Source organism: Felis catus, chromosome C1 (assembly GCF_018350175.1).
Source record: "Felis catus isolate Fca126 chromosome C1, F.catus_Fca126_mat1.0, whole genome shotgun sequence".
Taxonomy (NCBI): Eukaryota; Metazoa; Chordata; class Mammalia; order Carnivora; family Felidae; genus Felis; species Felis catus.
Genome location: NC_058375.1, coordinates 135,732,999 through 135,756,713, shown reverse-complemented (window position 1 = coordinate 135,756,713; position 23,715 = coordinate 135,732,999). Strand labels below are relative to the sequence as shown.

Genomic DNA, 23,715 nt, shown 5'->3' with positions numbered 1-23,715 from the left:
CCAGTAAATTAAGAAAGAATAGATATATTGAATGTCTGTCATGCGCCAATCACTGTGTAATATGCTATTGAGTATTATTTTTTCATTTGTCATGGTTTTTATGAAAAGTATATTAACAAATAAAAAGTTTCCCTCAAATCCTAGAACATATTAGTTCTGTGATTATGACTAACATTTGGTTGATGTATCACTTTAAAATCCCTTTTTCCTACATGATCTCATTTGATCCTGATGAAGAGCCTATCAGGCAGACTGAGCAGTGATCCATTTAAAGATGAGGGGCCCCTGGGGAGCTCAGTCGGTTGAGTGTCCGACTTCGGCTCGGGTCATGATCTCTCAGTCTGTGAGTTCGAGCCCCGCGTCGGGCTCTGTGCTGACCGCTCAGAGCCTGGAGCCTGCTTCGGATTCCGTGTCTCCCTCTCTCTCTTCCCTATCCCCGCCCCACTCTCAAAAATAAATGGACATCAAAATAATTTTAAAGATGAGGAAACCCAAGTTCAGAGAGGTGTGCTGCTTGCCCATGGCTCCCCAGGAGCCATGGTCCAAATTTGTGACTTAACTCTGTCTTTTAAAAAAGGCATCACACGGGGCGCCTGGGTGGCGCAGTTGGTTGGGCATCCGACTTCAGCCAGGTCACGATCTCGCGGTCCGTGAGTTCGAGCCCCGCGTCAGGCTCTGGGCTGATGGCTCGGAGCCTGGAGCCTGTTTCTGATTCTGTGTCTCCCTCTCTCTCTGCCCCTCCCCCGTTCATGCTCTGTCTCTCTCTGTCCCAAAAATAAATAAAAACGCTGAAAAAAATAAAATAAATAAAATAAAAAAGGCATTTATATGTTTACCATCCAAAAGGAAACACAAATTAATGTAAAGACTCAAGCTTGAGCACCAATAGCTCTTCATTCCCTTGGACAAATTACTGACATACCTGTTGGCTGATGTCCAAAAATATCATTTGCGTCTTACGTAGGCTTCAGTTTGTGAGTCAATGTCCCCAAAGTTATTTGTAAAATATGAACTAAAGTTATCCGTGTGGCTGTTAATTACCCTCCTTCTTAGACTGCACATTGTATTCCTATCATCTGCATATTGGGCACTAAAAATTTCCTACATGTTTCCCGCATGGTTTTTGCTGAAATTTTCCTCATCACAGCCACAGTTGAAAATCCTTGCCTATGAGATAGGAATTCGGAGAAACAGCAAAATCATTCTCTCCATCCCGTCTGTGGAGAGGTTTGATCTGAGGAGAATGAATTACCAGTGTTGGCCTAGTTTCAGTGGATGGAAAAATATATCTGTCTGGTTATAACATATCAGAGTAGGACAAAGGCACACATGAAAATGGTAGTAAGAGGGGTACATGGGTGGCTCACTCAGTTAAACATCTGACTCTTGGTTTCCACTCAGGTCATAATCTCAGGGTTTGTGAGTTCAAGCCCCGCATCCAGCTCTGTGGTGACAATGAGGAAACTGCTTGGGATTCTCTCACTCCCTCTTTCTCTGTCCCTCCTCTGCTCACTCGTTCTTTCTCTCTCATTCTCTCAAAATAAATAAATAAACTTAAATTTTTGTTTTTAAATGAAAATGGTAACAAAGTAAGATGTATAGGGAGATCATGGCAGGATACTATGATCCCATAAATAGGTATTCAGATGGTAAAAGAAAACCTCTTATATGTCAAAATAATTGCCTTTAGTCAACTGGGGCCACCTGATTGTATTAAAAATTATAAAATGAAATATTTACCAAGATATAGTTCAAAGATATGTGCAGGATCATAGATTCTAGGTATATGTCAAGTGGAATGAGAACTGAGTGGTATATCTTTAGCAATGCAGTCAACTCAGTTTCAAGCCTAAAAGAAAATGATTTTTCAGAAGATTGTTTTTCCCAGTAAGATACAATACAAATATAAAAACATTTATGTAGACATCATTATTCCCAACCCGTATGTTCAGATTAATTTAAAACAGGGGTTAGTGATGCTAACAACGATGTTCTGATCCCCATGTGGCCTGGTGACCTCATTGTTTCTATCCTTGAATATAGAACATAGTCTTTCCCATGTAGTCCTTTATAAGCATGTGCTGGTGGTCACAAAGGACAAGAAAGGGAAAATAGAATGGATCAGGAAACTAAGGAAATTGCATTTACACTCCTCAATTATAAAAGTCAACATAAGATATGCATGTCTTATAAGTAAAAAGATTCCTTTTAGCTGGAGCGACCAACCATTCCCGTTGGCACAAGACTTCCGACGGCCCTTGAGACGAGGAAACTTGAGTTCTACAATTGGGAAAACCCTGGGCAAACTGGAAGGCGTTGGTCGCCCCACTCAGCTAGGAGACATATGCACCCGAGTAGAAGAAATCTAGGGCTTCAAACTTCTTACTAAATTTATGCAAGCCCTTCTGCAATTTTTGCCAATACCAAGATGATTGCTTGTTTTCCCTCCTGTTCTCATCTTGCACTACAATCAGAAGTAATGTTAGCCTTCCTTGCCTCCTGCCTATTGTTGAGTTATCCATTCACCCCATTATGCATCTACTCTCCTTTACTAAGCATGAGTGCCTGATAATTTGTTAGTAAGGTGAAAATTTTTGTATCAAGTTTTTGTTTAACTTCTAGTTCACATATAGTGTAATATTGGTTTCAGGAGTAGAATCTAGTGATTCATCACTTACATATGACATCCAGTGCTCATCACAAGTGCCCTCCTTAGTACCTATTATCCACTTAGCCCATCCCCTGCCCACCTCCCCTCCAGCAGCCTTCAGTTGGTTGTCTATCATTAAGAATCTCTATGGTTTGCCTCCTTTTTTTTCTTCCCTTTTGTTCATGTTTTGTGTCCTAAATTCCACATATGAGTGAAATCGTATGGTATTTGTCTTTCTCTGACTGACTTATTTCACTTAATATACATTATCTCCATCCACATCATTGCAAATGGCAAGATTTTATTCTTTTTGATGGCTGAGTAATAGTCCATTGTGTATATGTGTGAATGTATGTGTACGTGTGTTTATGTGTATATATACATATACACATATGTATATATATATGTATATGTGTATATACATATGTATATATGTATCTGTATATATGTCTATATATATACACATACATATAAACACATACCACATCTTCTTTATCTTCTTTATCCATGCATCGGTTGATGGGCATTTGGGCTCTTTCCATAATTTGGCCATTATTGATAATGTTGCTATAAACACTTTTTTCCTAGGCTCTAGGGAGCCTAGAGCTGCTCCCCTACTGTTTAGGGAAAGAAATAAGATGCAGTGGATCACTTTGGAGGTTGTTAGAGAACCAACTCATTACTCTGTAAATTGATTTTTTAAAGGAGGGGGGAAAAAGTATAAAGAATTTTATCCTGCCTTTCATTACTTTGAGATAACTAAATAGCTAATGAAAGAAAGTTTTTCTTTTAGAAAAATTCCAACAAGGAAATGCAGAGAGAATGATGGAGTGGGAAAAATCACAAGTTTAAAACCCTGAAATAAATGATGAACACAGGCAGTGATCACCAATGAAGGTAAAATCATTATCGAAGATTGTTGGAGAACTTTAAAAAGGTGACATGACCGTTCAGGCTTAGAATCATTTAAAATGGAGCAATCATTGAGTGCTTCACACAGAAGGCATACACAGTACCACGTATGAAATGTTCTAGTGTGAAAAAGTAAAACAAAAGTCTGAAGCTAATTGTAACAGGTGCCTCCTCTAGCCTCCTCTGACCTTAGGAGTAGCTCAGGGAATAGCCCCAACTCACTGTATACAAGCATCACCTTCCAGGAAAACCTTCAGCCAAAGGGAAAGGAGAACCAGTGGTAAGTGTGAGAGGCATTTTCTTAGCTTCCACTGAATGGAGCCCCACCATCCATAGCAGATACCTTGAAAACACAACCTTTTCCTTCTTTCCTGGCTCACTCTCTCTCCTCCCTCAGTCCCGTCTTGTGGAGTTACTCCCCAAATAAACCACTAGCGTGGGTGCCGGGGTTTTTGTTGCAAGCCTGCTCTCTGAAAAGCTTTAAGTAAATCATTAGTGAAACCTAGATCTAATTACCTATTTACAGGAAATACAGGAGATAGAAAGACAAGCTCACTGTTGACTCAAGAGATATCCAACCGTCCTAGGACAAATGACTGCTATTTCCAAAAAAAATTGACTACAGGAAAAGAAAAGGAGGGAGAAAGTGAGTGAGAAAAGAAGAGAGGGAAGGAAGAAGGAAGAAGCCTTTTATAGAGGAAGAAAGACCTAAAACATAGTAACCAAGTACAGTATGTGGACTGTGTTGAAATCTGATTTGAGTAAACCACAATAAAAAAAAAATTCATCATGAAAGTAAGTGGACAAATTTGAATATAAACTGAATATTAGGTGCTGTTAAGAAATATTTGTTGGGGCGCCTGGGTGGCGCAGTCGGTTAAGCGTCCGACTTCAGCCAGGTCACGATCTCGCGGTCCGTGAGTTCGAGCCCCGCGTCGGGCTCTGGGCTGATGGCTCAGAGCCTGGAGCCTGTTTCCGATTCTGTGTCTCCCTCTCTCTCTGCCCCTCCCCCGTTCATGCTCTGTCTCTCTGTCCCAAAAATAAATAAATGTTAAAAAAAAACATTAAAAAAAAAAAAAAGAAATATTTGTCAATTTTGTCGGGTTGATTAGAAAAATAATAACGGTTACACATGAACAACAACAAAAAAGCCTTATCAGATGAAATATATACTAAAGTATTCATAAGTAAAATAATGGTGTTTTGTCTGAAATTGCTTAAAAATACTCCAAGGAAACAAACAAAAGAAATATTTTTAAGTGAGGAATTGATGAAATCAAATTGTTAAAATATTGGTAGTTGATAACATTACTCTATGGGCCATAGTCAGTAAGTGTAACCAGTAAAAGTTTCCATTCTGTTAAAATTTAAGTCATTTGATTTTTAGCTCTTTGGCAAAACCCACTCCACAGAAAGAAACGTATGCATGTAGCAAACTCAAACTTACTATAGGTAAATGTCAGCGTATGTTATTTGAAAACATAAGGACTTTGAAGAGTATTCGTAACCTGCTTCCTCCTCTTGTGGAAGCCCAGGGCATTTCTTTCTTTCTTTCTTTTTTTTTTTTTTTTCAACGTTTATTTATTTTTGGGACAGAGAGAGACAGAGCATGAACAGGGGAGGGGCAGAGAGAGAGGGAGACACAGAATCGGAAACAGGCTGCAGGCTCCGAGCCATCAGCCCAGAGCCTGACGCGGGGCTCGAACTCACGGACCGCGAGAGCGTGACCTGGCTGAAGTCGGACGCTTAACCGACTGCGTCACCCAGGCGCCTCCCAGGGCATTTCTAAAGGCATAGTCTCCCACAGCATCCCAAGTTAGTCCTAGGAGAAATGTACCTTTCCCTCCTCTCTTTGAGACCATGCCTCCCGTTATCATCATCCATATGCTTCTGTGTTTCTCGCACTGAATTATAAATGTGTGAGGTCAAGATCTGGCTCTACCCACATAGCCTGGAACACAATATATCCCATAGTTCAGTAATCCCTGACTGAATTCTGTGATCTGCTGTTTACATTGGACGCTGGGCAAGGCACTAAACACAAAGATGAACACGACCAAAAACCTGCTCACAATAAGTTACCAGGGTAGCGAGGCATATAACCTCTGAACCGAAGAGAATTATGGCCCATGTCTTCCGCGTTATTGGTAGAATCTCGGCACTTAGAGAAAATGTGACTTTTCAACAATCATCCTGATGAGCATATTAGTATTCATGGGGTCCTCATGACTCGCCATAGGTCCCATTGTTGTGGAACGCATTCCATTTGAAAAGAAATAACCTCCTGAAGGGCAAACGTTTTAAATCTAAATAGTACCCTTTCTCTTTGAAATTTTAATTTTTGGAACTTAATATAGCGTCTACTGTTACCAGAACGACCATATCCACCAAAAACCATCCTAACGTAGCTACAGAGTCCCAAAAGGATAATGAGTTCTTACAGAGTTTCCCTAGTTATGAAGAGGAAATCGTTAGTAACTTAAGACAGAAATAAAGAAATCATCTAATTAATGTATTCAGAGATGAATCTTAATGTCCAATTATTCTCTTGATTTGACACAACCTAGTAACAACATAACATAGTCAGCAACATTGTATTAATGTAAGAATTAAAGGGAAGGTAGCCAAGTAGGGGTGGGTGAGATTTTTTTAATCCTTCCTTTTCTCTTCTTCTAACATACAATAAGCAAATCTTCTGTTCATCTTATTTAAAAAAGAAAACAAGGAGAACCACAAAATAAACTTGTGCTGAAAAGTCAGAATTCTATTACAATTAAAGCTTATAAAACATCATTTAAACAAAGGTCTGCCTGTTCAATTCATTAAATATTAACAAATGATTTTCCTATCATTCAATATAGGCTCTTAGTTCAGCTTCATTGATTGATTTAACCATTGTCTATTTAAACGTATATAATTTCCATAGTTTGTAATCGGGCCAATCTTAAATACTACTCAAGAGTAAGAAGTTAAATGGTCAATATTATGTCCATATTTACACTTCCATTTCCTAAAGGGTTGCAAATCAGAGATGTTTTTTCAAACTTTGAGTATTTTTGATTAAACACTACATAGTATTTTTTTTGTACTTGAGAGCGTACAGAGGTATTACAGTACAATCTACACCCACCTCTAACCTCCACTCTCCCAGTTCTCTACAAAACAAAACAAACAAACAAACCAAAATCCCTACCTCTTCTTTTTTCAGTTCTTCCAAAATTAAAATACTCTACACTTGGGGCAGCTGGGTGACTTAAATGGTTGAGCAACCAGCTCTTGATCTTGGCTCAGGTCACAATCTTGCTGTTTCATGGGATCGAGCCCCATATGGGTTCTGCATGCTGAACATGTGGAGCCTGCTTGGGTTTCTCTGTCTCCCTCTCCCTCTGCACCTCCCTCCCCCCCCCGAAAATAAATAAGTAAATAAACTTTAAAAATAAAATAAAATGCACTATGTTTTAAATATTAATAATTTATAAAGTGCAATATCCATAATCAATAACTAGCATGTTTTAAGATCACTTAACCACATTGTACTTTACGTCCTTAAAACACTCTAAAACCAAATAAATGTGTTAAGCAAATAAATTTCAGAAGATGAATTCAGGAGTGTTTTAAAGTGTTTCAAAGGTAAACTTAAATTCTCTGCATATATATATATATATATATATATATATATATATATATATATAGCCAAGTGTCATTGTTCTACAAAATATTCTCAAATTGCTTTGTTAAATAATCCCTCTTTATATCCTCTCCTTCCTGAACACTTCTAAATGATTTTTGCTTCCCCATTATTAAAGTTTTGAGCAAATGTCTACCTGCTTTGCCCCATCAGTCTGGTCAAGCCTGTGGTTTTTTTGTAGCATGCCATTCTATTCTGACTATTCAGAGGCATAGGTGTGTTTGAAATGACTGATGTGTAAGTAAATGTCTGAATAGTCTGTCTATCCATTAAGAAGTAGCATTGAGCTTGCAATATATGCAACATCCCATTCTAGGCACCAGATGGGATACTAAGAAATACAATGACATCCCAAAGTATATAGAAGACAAGGTATCTGACCTCAAGAAGCATCAAATCCAATTGAAGAGATACAGTGCATGCAGATGACATACATGTGGTACTCTTGTAATTATTGGACAACAAAAAATGCAAGGGCTTGAAGGAGAGAAAATGACCGCAGTAGGCTAATTGTCGAGAGGAGGTTTTTTTGTGTTTCGTTTTGTTTTTTTTCTTTTCGGGAAAACAGATTTAAAATAGGCCTCAAAAATATGTGTAAGAATCAGACACACGTTTAAAAAACAAGCAGAATGGTATGCTCAAAGGCATGAGGATGGAAACCTAGCAGGTAATATAAAAGACAGTGAGGGAGCGGTATGTCTGGAGTAAAAAAATAATAAATGGGGGCAAAGGGACATCAGGTTAGAAAAGCAGCTTGGGATTATATGATAGAAACCCTAGAAAGCCAAGTTAAAGAATTTAGTCACTATGTGTCAGTGGGGTACAGTTAGTGCGGATGTTTGATAAGATGACATGAGAAATGATGTTTTATAAAGATTAGTCTAGGGGATTCATTTTCTTCTGTTCATTCATGTTTTCATTTATTCAACAAATACTGATTGAAAATCTAGAATATCCAGACATTGTACTTAAAACAGAAACAAAGACAAGCAAGATACATTTCCCACCCTCGAGGTGCTTTTAACCTAGAGGCAGAAATAAAGCAGTAAGTGCCATATATTATGATATACGGCATAAGGCCGCACCACCCTGAATGCTGTGGATGTCCAAAAGAAAGACTTTCAGATAGACTTGTGACCCGGGGATAGTTCCCGGCAGGGCCGATTCTGGAACTGCGACATGATGGATCAATATGAGTTAACAATATGAAATTGGAGAAAGAGAAGCAATGGACACATTTCAGGCACATGGGAACAAGTCCTGCAAAGACACAAGAGCATAGCCGAGGGAACCCATCTCTTCGTTGCCCTATGTCGTGTGCCCTTGGCCCATCTGTGGTTTCAGCAGCAGCTGTGATACACAGTTCTGCACAAACTCAGCAAGCATCCCGAAGTATTTCCCCATTCAGGGACTTCTTTGAAGTTCTAGAAGCCACTTAGCCCTCGCATAAATGCAGCCAAGGTGTTGGGGTATTACACCCAAAGGCATCCTTTAACCAGTGGGTGAATGAGTCGGCCTCTTGTCCTTCTGATAATTCTGGAAGTGTTATAGGCTTCTCAGCGGTTTCAAGGAATGAAACCTTGTTTTAGGGACTTCAACAACATACCCTGACAAAAACACCCCATCTCACTCCTCCTTCCTTATTTAACCACACAAGTAAACTTTTTGCCACCAAGTCCTTGCCTCAGGCTCTGCATTTAGTAAAACCTAAATCGAGATAAAAATTAATTTATTCAGGGTGTCTATAGAGAAATGTGGGTAGTGACAAGAGGAGTCAGGGTAGATGGGGGAAGGAGAAACTATGATTCTTGAAACTGGAGAGTGCTTTGGGTGTCATTTAAAAGCTTGCATTTTATCTAAAAGATCATAGGAAATCATTCAACGATTTAGAACAAGACAGTAACATGATCCAGTTTTTTGTTTTACAGATCTCCCTGGCAACATGTAAGAATGAATTGAACATCCTAACCTGGGAACTGAGAGGCTGCCTTGAAGACATTGTACTTTGATCCAAGCAAGATATTTTGAGTATTCAAGGTATTAATTGTAGGGGTAAATATGGCAGGTAAAAGCCATCTGTTTTTAGTTTTTGTTGGAAATATGGAGTGAGAAGTAGAAGAGTTTCTAGCTTGAGATATTACCTGAGTAGCCATGCCATTCATCCAGTGATAGAACCCACCAATAGTAGACTACAAGGAGAGGGGTGGCATGCATTTATTCTTCAGCACGTTGACACCAAGGACATGGGGTACAATTCGTAGGGAGAGGTAGGTAGGTAGGTTGTTATTTCTTGATCGATGTCTGGAGGGCAGACACAGACATACGTTGAACTGGCTTATGTCAAGCCCTGTGGTACATTCTTACAAATATGTGTTTTTTCACTTAAACTTCAGAGCAATCCTACAACATGAAGATTATTTTTGTAACTTTTAATTTGAGAAAGTAGATTCAGAGAGATCATGTAATTTGTTTAGGATTACAAAACAGGTGAACAGTGGTGATGGAATTCAGACTTGGGCCCGATTACCTGCACACTGTTTTTTATACTATACCACTCTGCGTCCCCCACCCCTCCCCACCACATTGCCTGTTCTGTCATCTTCCTCTCAAAATGTCTGTGTATTATAGAGCTGCAGTTTTCAACGATAGCAGATAATATGGTAACTGGTCCCACAGGACTCACACCTGAACTATAACGACTTGACCCTATGCTAAACCATCGAGCTAATCTATTACCCTACCTGCACGTGACTCACGCTTCATATTGCTGTCATATGGCTATAAGTTGTTTTAACTGATATGCTGGAAGTCCCTATGCAATATTATACTTTTGTGAGTTTACAAAGCATGCCACCAGCTACAATTTAAAAGCAAGGAAAGAACAAAAGTGCTCATCTTAAGTAATACTCTCAAGATCAACAGGATGAAGGAAGGGAAAAGATAAGTGTATAACAGCACAAAGTGGTAGGTGGTTATTGTCATTGGAATGCTTCACAGAACAGATGGGCTCCTAAGAGTAAAAGGGTGAAGTATCCTGTGGCGTGTTCAAGAGAACGCAGTTCCGGGTATAGACTAATGGCTTGGAAGAACACACATGCAGCTCTGAGTGGGCGAAGATTCGAGGCCGTGATTGTACAGAAAAGCTCAGATGTAAACGTACTAAGAATCAAGGTTTAACAAGTAATAGAGAAATAGAGTGAAATTGATTATACGTATACACGTATGTCTGTGCATATATAGACATTTCCATAAGAGGGACGGGGGAAGCTAGCATTAATCAACACAGGCTGCCAAGGACAGAATAACAAAATACTCAGACTCAAAGAGATCTGAGAGAGGATCCCACCTCACAATGCCCACTTACACCCTCGTTTTGCAAAACAAGAAATAAGTGGAAATGTTAAGTGATTCTTTTCAAGATTTAAATCCATGAATGGGCTGGACATTTATGGAACGCATATCTGTCTAGCATTAGAGCAGACTCTGGATTTTACTACATATACAATAGTAACACTTCCTTCAAGCATTTATTAATATATAATTCTATCTTAAAAGATAGTCTTTCAATATTCATGAAACAATAGGCTCACTACAGAGATGTGGCAAGACCCATGGAATTTGTAAGATTTTCATTAAGATCTTAAATTTTTATTACAATTTTAATCAATACTATACTTCGTGGCCATAAACCTGAAGGGTTAATATTTGTAAAACCTCGATGTTCTACATGACTATAACTCTCTTAAATGGAAGTATCTTCTTGCTTTGTAATCATTTGGATATAAAGCCAGATATTAATAGTTGAAAATAGTTTAATTTCCCCACACATCTGGTGGTTCTCAACGTCTAGGGAACACCAGAAGCACCTGGAGGGCTTGTTAAAACACAGATCACCGGGCCTCGCCCCAGCGTGTACAATTCAGTAGGTCTGGCAAAGACCTAGAAAATCTGCTTTTCTCACAAGTTCCCAGCGATGCTGATGCTGCTCTTTCGGAGACCTTGGTTTGAGAACCACTGCGTTCATTAGCCCACGAATACCTTGTGGACAGAAATTGTGTCTCACTCACTTCTGTTTGCTCACTGTCTGCCATATAGTAGAATCTCAACAAATGTTCCTGGGAATGGGTGAATGAGTAAATGATGATATAAGTGATGTAACTAAAAATTTTAGCTAATTTGGGCTATTAACTGCCCAGTTCAAGAGTCTTCTTGTTACTCCCACTTGTGAGGAAATTAATAAATCAAGAAAATATTAAGTAATTGCTGCCCCATTTGCTGAAAATGGAAAAGCTGAACTCTGTGTTGTCATGGAGACAGTATTCTATTTTCGGTACTAGTCGTGTCCTACTTGTTAATGACTGTTACAGTAACCAATAGGAAAATAACACTTCACTCACCACATTTCATTAAATTTAACACCTCATATTAAGCTTAATGGGACAATAAGAACAAAGTTCTGCTTGCCAATTGTTTACTGAATTCCACCATTTCCATGTAGTTAGTGACTTGCCCAGCATCAGTCTTTATGAACAGCTCCCAAAATCAAAAGGAGATAGGAAAATAAAAGCTTTCTATTTGACTTCACAATAATGACCTCTGGGCCGGACATTTCCTGACATTTAACCAATAGCTGAATTAAAAGACTCCACTGTCTTTGATTCAGGGTCTCTGCTTCTACCATAGATTATTACCTCGCAGGAAATGCCCTTACTTTCCAACATTATAAATTTAATAGAAGGGAAAGCAAAATACTATGAAATCTGAGCACCAGGACCTTCAAATCCTTGCGTGATACGGCGGTAAATGCAAATAGGGGAGGAGCAGAGACAAAATCATTTAACTTGAATACAATTCTTCACAGTTTGATCTTGATGCCAATCACAACGAAATGATCACCTCCATCACTGAAACCTGAAGTCATGTTACTTTATTTCCAAGGAAAATTGCACTGTGAGAGTAGGAGCTCCATGATGCAGAGGGAGGGAACAGATTATAAACAAACAGTCCAGGCTCCAGAAGAAAAGAAAAAAAAAAAAAAAAAGATAATTAAAGGCATTTAATGATGCACACATCCGAGCAAAAGATCAAGGAAATATTGGAAAATATAACATCATTTAGAAGTCAAGGGAAATAAATGGAGAAGGAGAAAAGGACAGATAACTCAGAGGGACTGAATAAATCTCAGATAGGATATAAAAGACTGGAAACAGATGTTTATATTAAACTGCCAATGGAGTGATGAAACCATACAGATTGTGGTACCAATTTAACTGGAAAAAGCTATGGCGAGCAGACAGAGATTTGAGTTGGAGCTCTATTTTCCACCAGTCAACTAAAGGAGGTGACTGCTGTTGCTACTGCTAATGATGAATACCATATGCTAGCAAGAGACATAGCCAGTGTGCTCTGCTGTGTGTGTTAGTTTGGGAAGATATGTGTAATTTTCTTTATCTGATACAAAATTAGTGCGATTTCAAATAACTGCATGCAGAATGCCTGAAGAAGAGCCCATACTGCTTCTCGTTGAAAAGTCAAGAGTGAGTCATTTCAAAAAAAAAAAAAAAATTCATTTCGATTCACTCACTCAGTTAAAGTAATTTTACCTGATTCAGCTATGATCCTGCCCTACTTGTCTATTTTATTTTTATGGTGGAGAGGAAGCCTACGACAGAATCACCATGTACTCAAGTAGTCAATAGGATATTTCACAAAAATAATAACAAACTTGGTGCTTACGGTGTTCTTTACCAAAGCAGATTAAGTGTCCGTGTACAAAAATTGTAATAGTTGACTCAGTGTATCAGCGAAGAATCCAAACTTTTGTGTTCTCATCATAAATTGAGTTTCATATTTTAACATGTCAATTCCCCAGTTTAAAAAAAAATCTTCCAAAAAAAATACTAGAATTGGCAATTTGGGGTTTGTTTGTTATTTTCTTTAAAGGAACACTGGTCCAAACCCAAGGTTAAAATAAACAAATGGTCAAGATAGAAAAAAAAATAAAAGGACAAGTAAGAGAAATAGTGTATAAGTGAAAACAGCTTTAACTGTCTTAATTCTGAGGCAAACGCCTAGTTAATCTGATCAATTCAACAGGAAAAAGAAATGATTTGAATTTTTTATGTCCCCATCACTGTATTAATGTTATACAGACATGCTCTAACTGTTCTTCTTTTTTTTCCCAAAACTTACTAAAATATGGAGAGGAGAAAGGGAGAGCCACAGAATAACTTTAAAAATATTTTGGTAGTCCTCATTAAAAAGAGTTTAAGTACCTTGGATTTTATTTTATTGCATGGTAATAAAATTCAGCCAGAGGAGAGATGTTCTATCTGAAACTCAAAGGCCAAATGTAAGTGCCACTAACTCATAACCAATGAGCCTTTGACCCAGTAGACTTAGAGCTGACAAAGCCTGTTGTCCCAGAAAACCATCTGCACTACTTAAGCTACTGCCTTTCTTTTAAAACAACCTCTGTGTTACCATCTGAAGTTTCTTTTGTACCCAACATTATGGAAAGAAAAACACAAAACAAAACAAAACTGACACACTGTGAGCCAAATAGTAACAAATAGCATCAGATAAATGTTAATACGCTATGCCTACTGATCTATTCTGAAAAATGAAATTAAGAAAAGAGAGAAAGGAAAGAAAGAAAAAAAAAAAAAGACAAGCACAATATACACCAGAAAACTGAGGGAAAGAAGGAAAAACAGAGGAAAAGTAACTGTCAGTAGAGACCGATTATGCTGCCTTTCAAGCTACTGTGATTCCATTCCCATCTATAGGCCTGGGATTTATTTTCACTGCTGAAATTGTCTTTTGGATCTCTAATATCAAGGGCAAACGTGTATTACTCGACAGCATTCCAAACCTGTCTGTTGGGAAGATTGAAACCACCTGATTCTGTCTTCTGCTCCTGGTCTGATACCGTTGGGCATATGCGTCATAGGCCTGTGTGCGCAGTTCTTCCAGGAGACTGTGCGTGATCAAGCCTAGTGCCTCGATGAGGGTGAGTTCACCTTCAACCTCTCCGGAGTCGCATGGAAACTCCCAGCAAAGCTTTGCATTCCTCCTTAAGAAGAGCACTTGCTCTCTCTGGAAATCCTGCGAATGCTCGCTGAACTAGCAAGGGACCTGGGGCTTACTTGAGGAAGGCCACTAGACACTGAGCTCTGCTCCATTCCACGCCCTTCCCCCCCCCCCCATCCTACTTGGGTTCCAAGAAGCTACAACGAGCTAGGCAAGCATGGAAAGAAATTAGAATTGTAGAAGTGCCAAAGGTATCCCTTGGAGCAGTGTGAATACCATGTTGTCATGTAAAAGAGCTCTTGAAAGATAAAGGCACGAAGTTCAAGTATATTACCGGTTCCAGCCTAACATCAGACTTCCAACGATATCATAGTGCCTGCAATAATTAATTCACCTCTTACTTCCAAACACATTGAAAAATTAATTCCCAATGCTAAAATGAATTTGGCAGAACACATTACAATTTTGCAGGTTACCTGGCAATCATTTTGAAACTTACCTTGGGGGGCACCTGGGTGGCGCAGTCGGTTAAGCGTCCGACTTCAGCCAGGTCACGATCTCGCGGTCCGTGAGTTCGAGCCCCGCGTCAGGCTCTGGGCTGATGGCTCAGAGCCTGGAGCCTGTTTCCGATTCTGTGTCTCCCTCTCTCTCTGCCCCTCGCCCGTTCATGCTCTGTCTCTCTCTGTCCCAAAAATAAATAAACGTTGAAAAAAAAATAAAAAAATAAAATAAAAATTAAAAAAAAAAAGAAACTTACCTTGGGTAAAATGTAGACTGGTATCTTCCTATCGATGCAGGCTGTCTGATCTGTGGGCTTCAATTTATTTCTCGTAACATTTAAGAAAACACACCCCCGTTCGATGTTTTCATAAAGGAACACACGTTATCTTTCATAAACATTTATACAGATGCAAAAATATGTTTTAACTACAAGAACAACAATACTAATTATTAACTACAAATAACCAAGGGTAAGTATTACACTCATAAGAAACCCAATTAAAATTAAACCTCATAAATAAATAAGTTGGAGATAAACTTTGTTGTTATTGCATGGTTGTTATTGTGGTTGATCATGGAAGGTGCCTACATAATAATTTAATCCCAGCTTAAGGGCAGCCCAGACTGCAGAGGGCTGTACTTTAACCAGAACACAAACTCCTGGATTTGTATATCAGAAGCTAGGAATGACCATTTAGATACCACTCAAATCGTAATCTATAATCTGCAATCTATCAACAACTAAGAATACCAATTGAGACAGAAACAGTTACAAAGATTGAAATGTAGGTATAATAAAATAGAGATGTTTTTCAACACATTAAGTTTTTTATGGGTTTTCATGTGTGTGCTTTTTTTTTTTTCTTTTCTGAGTGAGGCTTCAGAATGTACAAATCCAGAGAGAACCCAGATTCTCTTTGATGGGTTCTCATGTGGGCTAGTACAGTCCCAAGAAGAGACTATTTATGCGAATACTGCAGTAGAGAGAGAGAGAGAAAGCTGGATACAGCTGGCCCCTCTTTCCTTTGGCAAAGAACAGCAATGGCCTTACCATCCTTCTGTTTATGGCAACAGGAACTACTTTATTTGAAAAGTCACTCATTTCTAAAATTGCAGTGGACATGTTTTCATCAACAGAGCAGTTCAGGAGGAAAAAATTATTTTATTAGCTAATTTTCCTTTCATGAATTAGGGATTTTTCTCTGCACAGAGAGAAACTTCAAACCCTTCCAGAAATGGAAGCATGCCCATGGATCGACTGCTGCAGATCAAGTTTCCAGTGGGCTAATAACCTGCTCCAGTGAAAACATATTTTTAATTTGCTTTTAGGGTTATTTATTTTTTTATTATTACGCTAAGGGTTTATAATTTAATGTCAAACATAATTTTGCACGAATTATGTGACTCTACTATGATGCAGTAGATAAGCTCAGTGTGCCTGGTTGGCGTGGTCTCAAACGATGTTTTTGAGAAAATGGATCACCATTTGGCACGTTGCCATTCTGTAAACTGCTTGGTAGAACTTGAAAAGGAAAAAGTTGCAAAGAATTTTCATGTTTTGCAAAAAATATTCCTAGTAATATTAGAAGCAGAAAAAAAAAATAATTACTCTCCTAATGCTTTCTACTAGGTGTAACATAAATCGTATGAAGCTAATTAAGAAATTAAGAGGTTTCCAACTAGAAATTGCAACATCCTATTTATTATAAATTGTCAACCAGGCAAGTAGAATAACATTTTTAAATGAGAATATTTGTTTAAAAATATAGTAGTCATCATAGTGTCTGCAAGCTTTATGATCAGTTTGGTAAACATTTAAGAGCATGGACAACGTTGCCAAGCATTATCCTGGGAATGAGAGCTACAAAAATAAAAAGTGTATTGCAACAGCTCTCAGGAACTTCACTGTCGAGTAGAAGAGACAAGCAGACACATATCCTGTCAATGTAATGCAGTAAGTGCTATAATGCAGTTATGCAAAGGGTTCTCTGGGGCATAGATAAGGAGCACTTGGTCCAGATTTGGGAATGGGGTGAAAGGTCAGGAAATGTCAGCAGGAGGAAACTGGGAACAGATTTAGCGGAAGTTGGAAAACAAAGAACCAAGAGAATTGACTTGCCAAATAAACGATTACTTATTTATATATTTGTCTACAAGTTTAAACAAATGTAAATATAACATTGTATGTCATTAAGCCATTTTCACATGCTTTAGCTACTCTGTTATTTACATTGACCCTATGAGCTTCACTATGGAGACTACTAGTATATTCACTTTACGGATAAGGAAAACAAAGCCCAGAACCAGTAGGTGACCAGCCCAAGGTCACTCAGGTAACACATGCATTTGTAGGAAAGCCGGGAGCAGAACACAAGACTCTTGACTTTCAGCCCAACAGTCCTTCTGGTGTCCTCCACTCTGCCATTATCCTGCTCATTTATCATATCATCATTAACAAAACCACAATAACTTTTAGCCACGGAAACGTATAATTAAAGCATAAGGTGAAATATCTTTTTGGCCTTTCCAATTAAAACCAAAATGTCATCAAATTAATGTAATCAGTAAGAATCACATCTTTATTTTAAATGTCATCCAGTCATCAACCGCAAAGTCAAAATCAAATCATAGAGAATATGAAATCAAAACTTATCTGCATCTCTACACTTATTAAATACAAATATTTTGGCAGAAAACTAAGAGAAGACTGAGACGTTAAAGCATTCCAGTATACAACTGTCCTACTGGGCCCAGTAACTATACAAGTTATCCCACCGATGATAAGGAAGTTGCTACGATGTTGGTTGGGTGGCTAGGCCATTACTCCAATTTTGTCATTATTGTAAATGAAATAACTGAATTACGAAACTTTCATAAATCATTTTTTTTTGTAAATTCAATTGTTGTTACAGACAACATGCAGTAATGAACAGTTCTACACTTGAGTTCCCACTCTTGCTTCAAAATATTTATTTTTGACTGTACACAAGATGTGGATCCTGGATTAGACAAAGCATTAACTTCACCTATTATGATGTAACTAGTTTTCTTTTTATTCAAGAGTTGTATACCAAGCATGGGCTGCTCTGAATCAATGTTTAATCCTATAGCACAATATTCAGTATGATAAAAGGTTTGCTTTAAAAATGTTAGAAAAAAGAACACCTGGGTGGCTCAGTTTGTTTGGCGACCTACTGACTTCAGCGTAGGTCATGATCTCACGGTTCATGAGTTCGAGCCCTGCGTCAAGCTCTGTGCCGACAACTCAGAGCCTGGAGCCTGCTTTGGATTCTGTGTCTCCCTCTCTATCTGCCCCTCCCCCGCTCACACTCTGTCTCTTCCTCTCTCTCTCTCTCAAGGAAAAAATACTTTTTTTTAATGTTAGAAAAAAATTTTTTGTCTGTCTCTAAAGAACCACATTATTCCTGGCAACAGTGACTTTTCCTGTTAGTTGTCTACTTAGACTACTTGGGCAATCTATTACAACTCCTCTTAATATTTTCTAGCTACCTGTATCCCTATCACATAAAAAAAAAAACAGACTTCTCCCGAGGCTGCGTGAATTAGTAACATTAGCTTAGGCTGTGTGGCAATCACAAACACACCGCAGAATCTCAGGATAATTAAAAAGGTTTAGTGATTGTGCAGACTAAATCCTTTGTAGGTTTGGTAGCTTCTAACTGATGTCACAGGAATTTGGGCTACTTTTATCTTGCGGGTATGTCAGGAGGAACAATCAACACCCAGGGAGGGAGCTGAAAGACCACATACCAGCTCTTAAATGCATTTTACCTAGAAGAGATCACGTTAACTCCCCTCACAGCCCATTGGCCAGAAGTAGTCAGATGGGTCTCTTGGATTATGAAGGGAGGTGAATGGAGGAGAATGATTGAATTTTCTGGAGACACTAAATTTCTCCGTCATACTGGACATGGTCTTAGTGTCACTTCCATTTCCAACAGCCACAGAAAGTCAGACATGGTCCCTGGTTCAAATACACCATGATGTAGATTATGTGTGTACAGGTAGAATAAGTATTCAGTGATAAATAATGACAGAGATAATATTTTTAAGCTTTGAACCAATTAGGTAGAACGGACACTAGTTTTCCCAATTATCTTGGTACATATTCCTTCACTGAATCTTTATAGAAATCATATCTTCTGGGAGGCTCAGGGAGACACTAAAATGTGTCAGAAGCAATGACGCCACAAGTACTGGGTCCAGGATTTGAATCTGCTTTGATCTTACCCTGTACGTTGGCTCGTGCTACTCTGTCATGCTGACTTCCCAGGTGTCAATTGATTAGAAAAGTGATCAACATCCCTCTCCAAATCAACTAAACAACAATAACAACCCCACAAATAGAAGGTCCCTCTAACACAAGGTTTCTGAGTCTTTTAAGAACAGTAAGGTCAGAGCTAGGCTCAAAGGTAAGAAATCGGCCTGTTCCTTCAAGATAGCCAAATGAAGAATGGGCACTTACCCTTAGTTCCAATTAGAAATGAGAGCAAAGGTAGCCAATGAGATAGAAGGATTTTTAAGTGCAGAAGGAGTTAAGGCTTGATACCTGTAATAGACAATATAGAGCATTGATTAAGAATAGGCCTTGGTGTCAGGTTGGTCTACGATACTTTCTGATTTCTTGATAGTTTTGATGCCTTGATTTCCTTTTTCCATAAAATGGGCATAAGGCCTACCTTGTTAGATTATTATGAAGATTATATTCAAGGAATTAGCATTTGAGGTGTTGATCACAATGTATGACAATGCATTTTACTGGAAGAAAAAAGGTCTTGCAGGGTCTCGATTCATACTATGTAGTATTATATACAATACCCTAACCTCTGTGAGAGTGCCCAGATCAGTTTCATATGTGATTTATGGGGCTTTTATGTGGATTTCTGGGTCATGAAATGAGAGACACATTATTATAGAATGCGATGTGCCATATGAGACCTGCATAGCCCCGAAACACATTCTAAATAACACAAGCAATATGAATGCAAACCCACCCTACAAAATACACACTCAAAAAATTTTGACACAAATTCAACAGACCTAAAACCACTTATCTCATTTCCTACCACCTCAAGAAATTTTCCCATTCTATCGTCATAGTTGTTGATAAGCTTGTCAGTCATTAACATGGTGAAAATAATTCATGCCCTAATAAGTCACTAAAAATACAGCTTCAAGATATTAACCCAACTTAAATCATCTGTGTGATTTCAATAGTTTGGTTTTACATAACACCATTTAGCATATTAATCCTGGTTCTATTCTCACAATGTAAATAGCCAGGTACATTGATTTATATTTTCCACTTATTCAACCCTATCTTTTTTGTGTCATGTTAACATTAAAGTAAATGATACCACTGAAGTCAAAATTGGTTGCATAACCTCTAATAAAATCCCAGAAATGTGTTTCTACCCTAAGTATAAACCTCTTGTTTTCAGCAGTGGACTACTTAAGTATTTTTTTCCATTGCTTTTAGACTCTAGGATTAAAAAATGTGTGTCCATTCATTTTAGGCACTAAATGGACAGCAATGGAAACTGAAGTTCACTATTTATCCTAGGGAGATAGAGCCTTGGTGGTGATATCATGGCAATTTTCGCAGGGAGCTGGGGTTTTGGGCCACCTCCAGATATGCTGATGGAACCATGCTTGATGGCACTCTGAAGACATTTAGCATTTCCTAAGTACTGAGTAACCAAGAATGACTTAAAACGTAAGCTAAAATGAGAAAAATAAGTTAGGAGTAACCCAGACAGCCATCAAGGTTGGAAAGAAGACCGTCTCATCACTAATCATTAGACTAGACCTCCTTTTTATAGGAATTTATAGAGTCAAACACTCGTTTCTAATAACTGAATAGTATCTGAAATATTTCAAATAAGACTAGTATACCTACCATTTGTCCTTTGGAAACGGCATTCAATATAAGAAATTTTTATATGGGTACATTTAAATGGATGTTTCATACAATATTCAAGGAAATAAGGATTGTCAAGAGGAGACATACGCTACAGAACCAAAAGTCAAGAGTCCCGTATTCCAGTTACAGCTCTAGTCATTTTATCAAATCATTGTATTCCTCTGATTCCCAGTGATATCATCTGCCAGATAAGATGTTTATACGAGATGATCTTGTGGATCCCAGGTGATAATATCAATCTCTTCACTTACATCCAAGGCTATTCTTAGACTAGTACATCTTTCTACCATGTACAAAATGCTTCCCAAAATACGGCTACCAAAATATGGCTTCTGACTCCACGAAGTCTATTTAAAAAGCTAAACCAAGGTTATATCTTAGGAAAAACAGCATCACGTAATGTAAATTAACAGATAATTATCTAACATTGTGCAGTGAGAGCCATCTTAGACCTTATCATTCATGGCAAATTCAACCAACCATTTCAAATAGAGGTATCCCAAATTACCTTGACTCTACTAAATGGTAAACCTATATTTAAAAAAGAGGGAGGGGTAGCTTTGTGTGAGTTGCAGGGAATCAGAATAACTAAAGACTAACAATAATTCTGATTGTAATAGTTATTATTTCTTGAATCCTTACTAAATGTCATGTAGTGTGTTAAGAAATTTGTAGCTATTATCGTATGTAATCCTCTCAACAACTCAAGGTATTAGATAATGTTATTCATATTTTACAGGGAAAAAATGACTCTAGACTTTTTATCTAAGGTTGTATTATTAGTATATGTAAGAGCTAGTATTTGAACCCATTTGTTTCCAACTTCAAAGCCTATACTCCTAACTACTGCCTTATTTATATATAACTTTCCTGTTGGAACCCTACACTGAATCTCCTAGTAGAGTCTAGAAAGACTATTTTAGGAGGAAAACTATTATATAAGGTAGGGTGGAATATGTATAATTCTGTTGCTTAGGCAAGGGTTATTTTAATAGCCCACCTTAAGCCAGGATTCTATTTGTCATTTTGAAAGTAAGAGTTTTGTTATTTAATAAAAAGGGTCTAATTTCACTAAAAGATACAAAAAGTAAGATGAATAAAAGTGATAATATGTTTCTTCCAGAATTAGCATAACTATTCCAAGCTTAGACAGATTTGCATAAAATTCAAGTTTCAGATTACTGTCATAATTTTTAAAACTGCCTTGAATGGAGGTAGATTTAAAAATAAGAATTCTGATAAATGTTTCTGCCTTGTTAAATTTTGCCAGTAGAGAAACACATATCTACATTCAGCTCTAAAATAAAACATTTTAGAGCAAAACTTTCTGTCTCCTACATTTCTTTTTCACAGTATGCCCCTTTACCAATTCCACTATATAACCCACAAATCTAATTAAGAATGTTTGAGCCAGCAAGAGAATTGTGCAAATGATTTTCTATCCCAGTTTTCGCTCACAAATAGACACTATTTCATTTGCTATATATTCAAATAATTCTTCCTTTAAAAAAAAAGTTTTAGATTCTAGAAGTGTTCACAAACTAATTATGCCAAAGCTCTCAATGAGCTCAACTACGATTTCATCATCGCAGGAAACACAATTGTACCTCTTGTGGCTCGTAATGGTAATGGTAGACTTCTGCATCACTGCTTTGACAATCTGCCACTGATTCTCGTGGTCTTCATCTTGGTCTCTAAACACTTAAAAACAGCTGGCAATCTTGATGGAGAATTACATTCTCACTTGTTGGTCCTTGAGCTTCTTAACAACTTAAACTATTGTCATAATGATGTGGCTATGCCCTTGGGCTTCGGTCTGACGTATCCACCACAATCCCTGGTTAAAGCCTCTTAGTAGGGTCCTGAAATATATCTTAGAGTTCCAACCTAAGCACCTCTGGAAAGAAATACGTTCCTTAAAGGCGCTTGCCTTCATTTTGCGACAGATACATGTGAACAATGGAAGTGAGAAAAATCAGTACCATCAACCAACACAATGGTAGGCATGTGATTTTTTTTAATGAGTATTCTCTTGAATCCACACTTCGAGAATTGCCTTACTTAGTGAGACTACATGGCATTATTACGGTGTTATAAAATAAAATTGCATTAAGGAACGTGATATGAGTAAGCAGGGGTGAGGGAAATAGTAAAAGAGAAAAGCGAAAAGGAGGTAATTTGAGAAGACTGTGGAAAAATGAGGAGAAAATAATCCCCAATTTAGATAAATGGCACTGAAACCAAGAAGAAAGAGATGAAGAAAGCTATCATATATGGTAAAAGATTGTAGATTATTATAGCACTCTGTTGAGTTGAATTACAGTATTATAATACTAGGATAAAATGTGAATGGACCACAGTTGTGCGATTCCATAAAAAAGGCCAAAATCATTACGTGAGTTTTGAAACATAGACTATAACGTGTGGGTTGTGGGTCATTTTTGGATGGGTGAGAGGGTCTAACCCTATCAGAGACTGAAATAGCAGAGGTTACAAAGCTTACATTTTCAAAAATAAAAGGTCATTGCTATTTTTGGAATTCACTGTTAGATTATTATTGCTTTTAAAAATCAGTGTTGACCTCTTAATCTCTTTTTTTCCATATGTCCGGAGGCAAATCCTTATGGCATCAGTTGATTTTGCTAAAATGCTATGGGTACTAAAGAAAGATGATGGCGTTAATGACCAAACATTATATTCATAAAACATTGGGTTTAACAAAGAAACGGTTATGTCTCCTACAAACCAGCAGATACTTGTCTTGACACTTAACTTATGGCTGCTTTAAATCTCAATTCCATGCGTGAATCTTTAGTCACAGAGTCTCTATACCAGATGAACAACTAAACTAGGCCCATCAAGAACTTAATCCCTTTAACACAGCTCTAAATAAAGTCAGGCCATTGTTTTTTCCACTAACCTAACAAACCTGTGTTCCTGGTATTGCAGACCATTGTATGGTTATTGCATGGTTAAAAAATAAACTGC

The 23,715-nt window shown here is 37.8% G+C and overlaps 1 long non-coding RNA gene across 1 annotated transcript in view; it reads right to left on the bottom strand.

Moving 5' to 3' along the window:
- Positions 1-14,919: 14,919 nt before the first annotated feature.
- The window catches only part of LOC109502676, a 108,607-nt gene continuing 99,811 nt past the window's right edge, over positions 14,920-23,715 (bottom strand). The window contains exons 2-3 of the long non-coding RNA XR_006583181.1: positions 19,270-19,353; positions 14,920-14,964 (exon numbers count right to left, since the gene is read on the bottom strand). This is a non-coding gene — a long non-coding RNA (uncharacterized LOC109502676). The remainder of the gene's footprint in view (positions 14,965-19,269; positions 19,354-23,715) is intronic.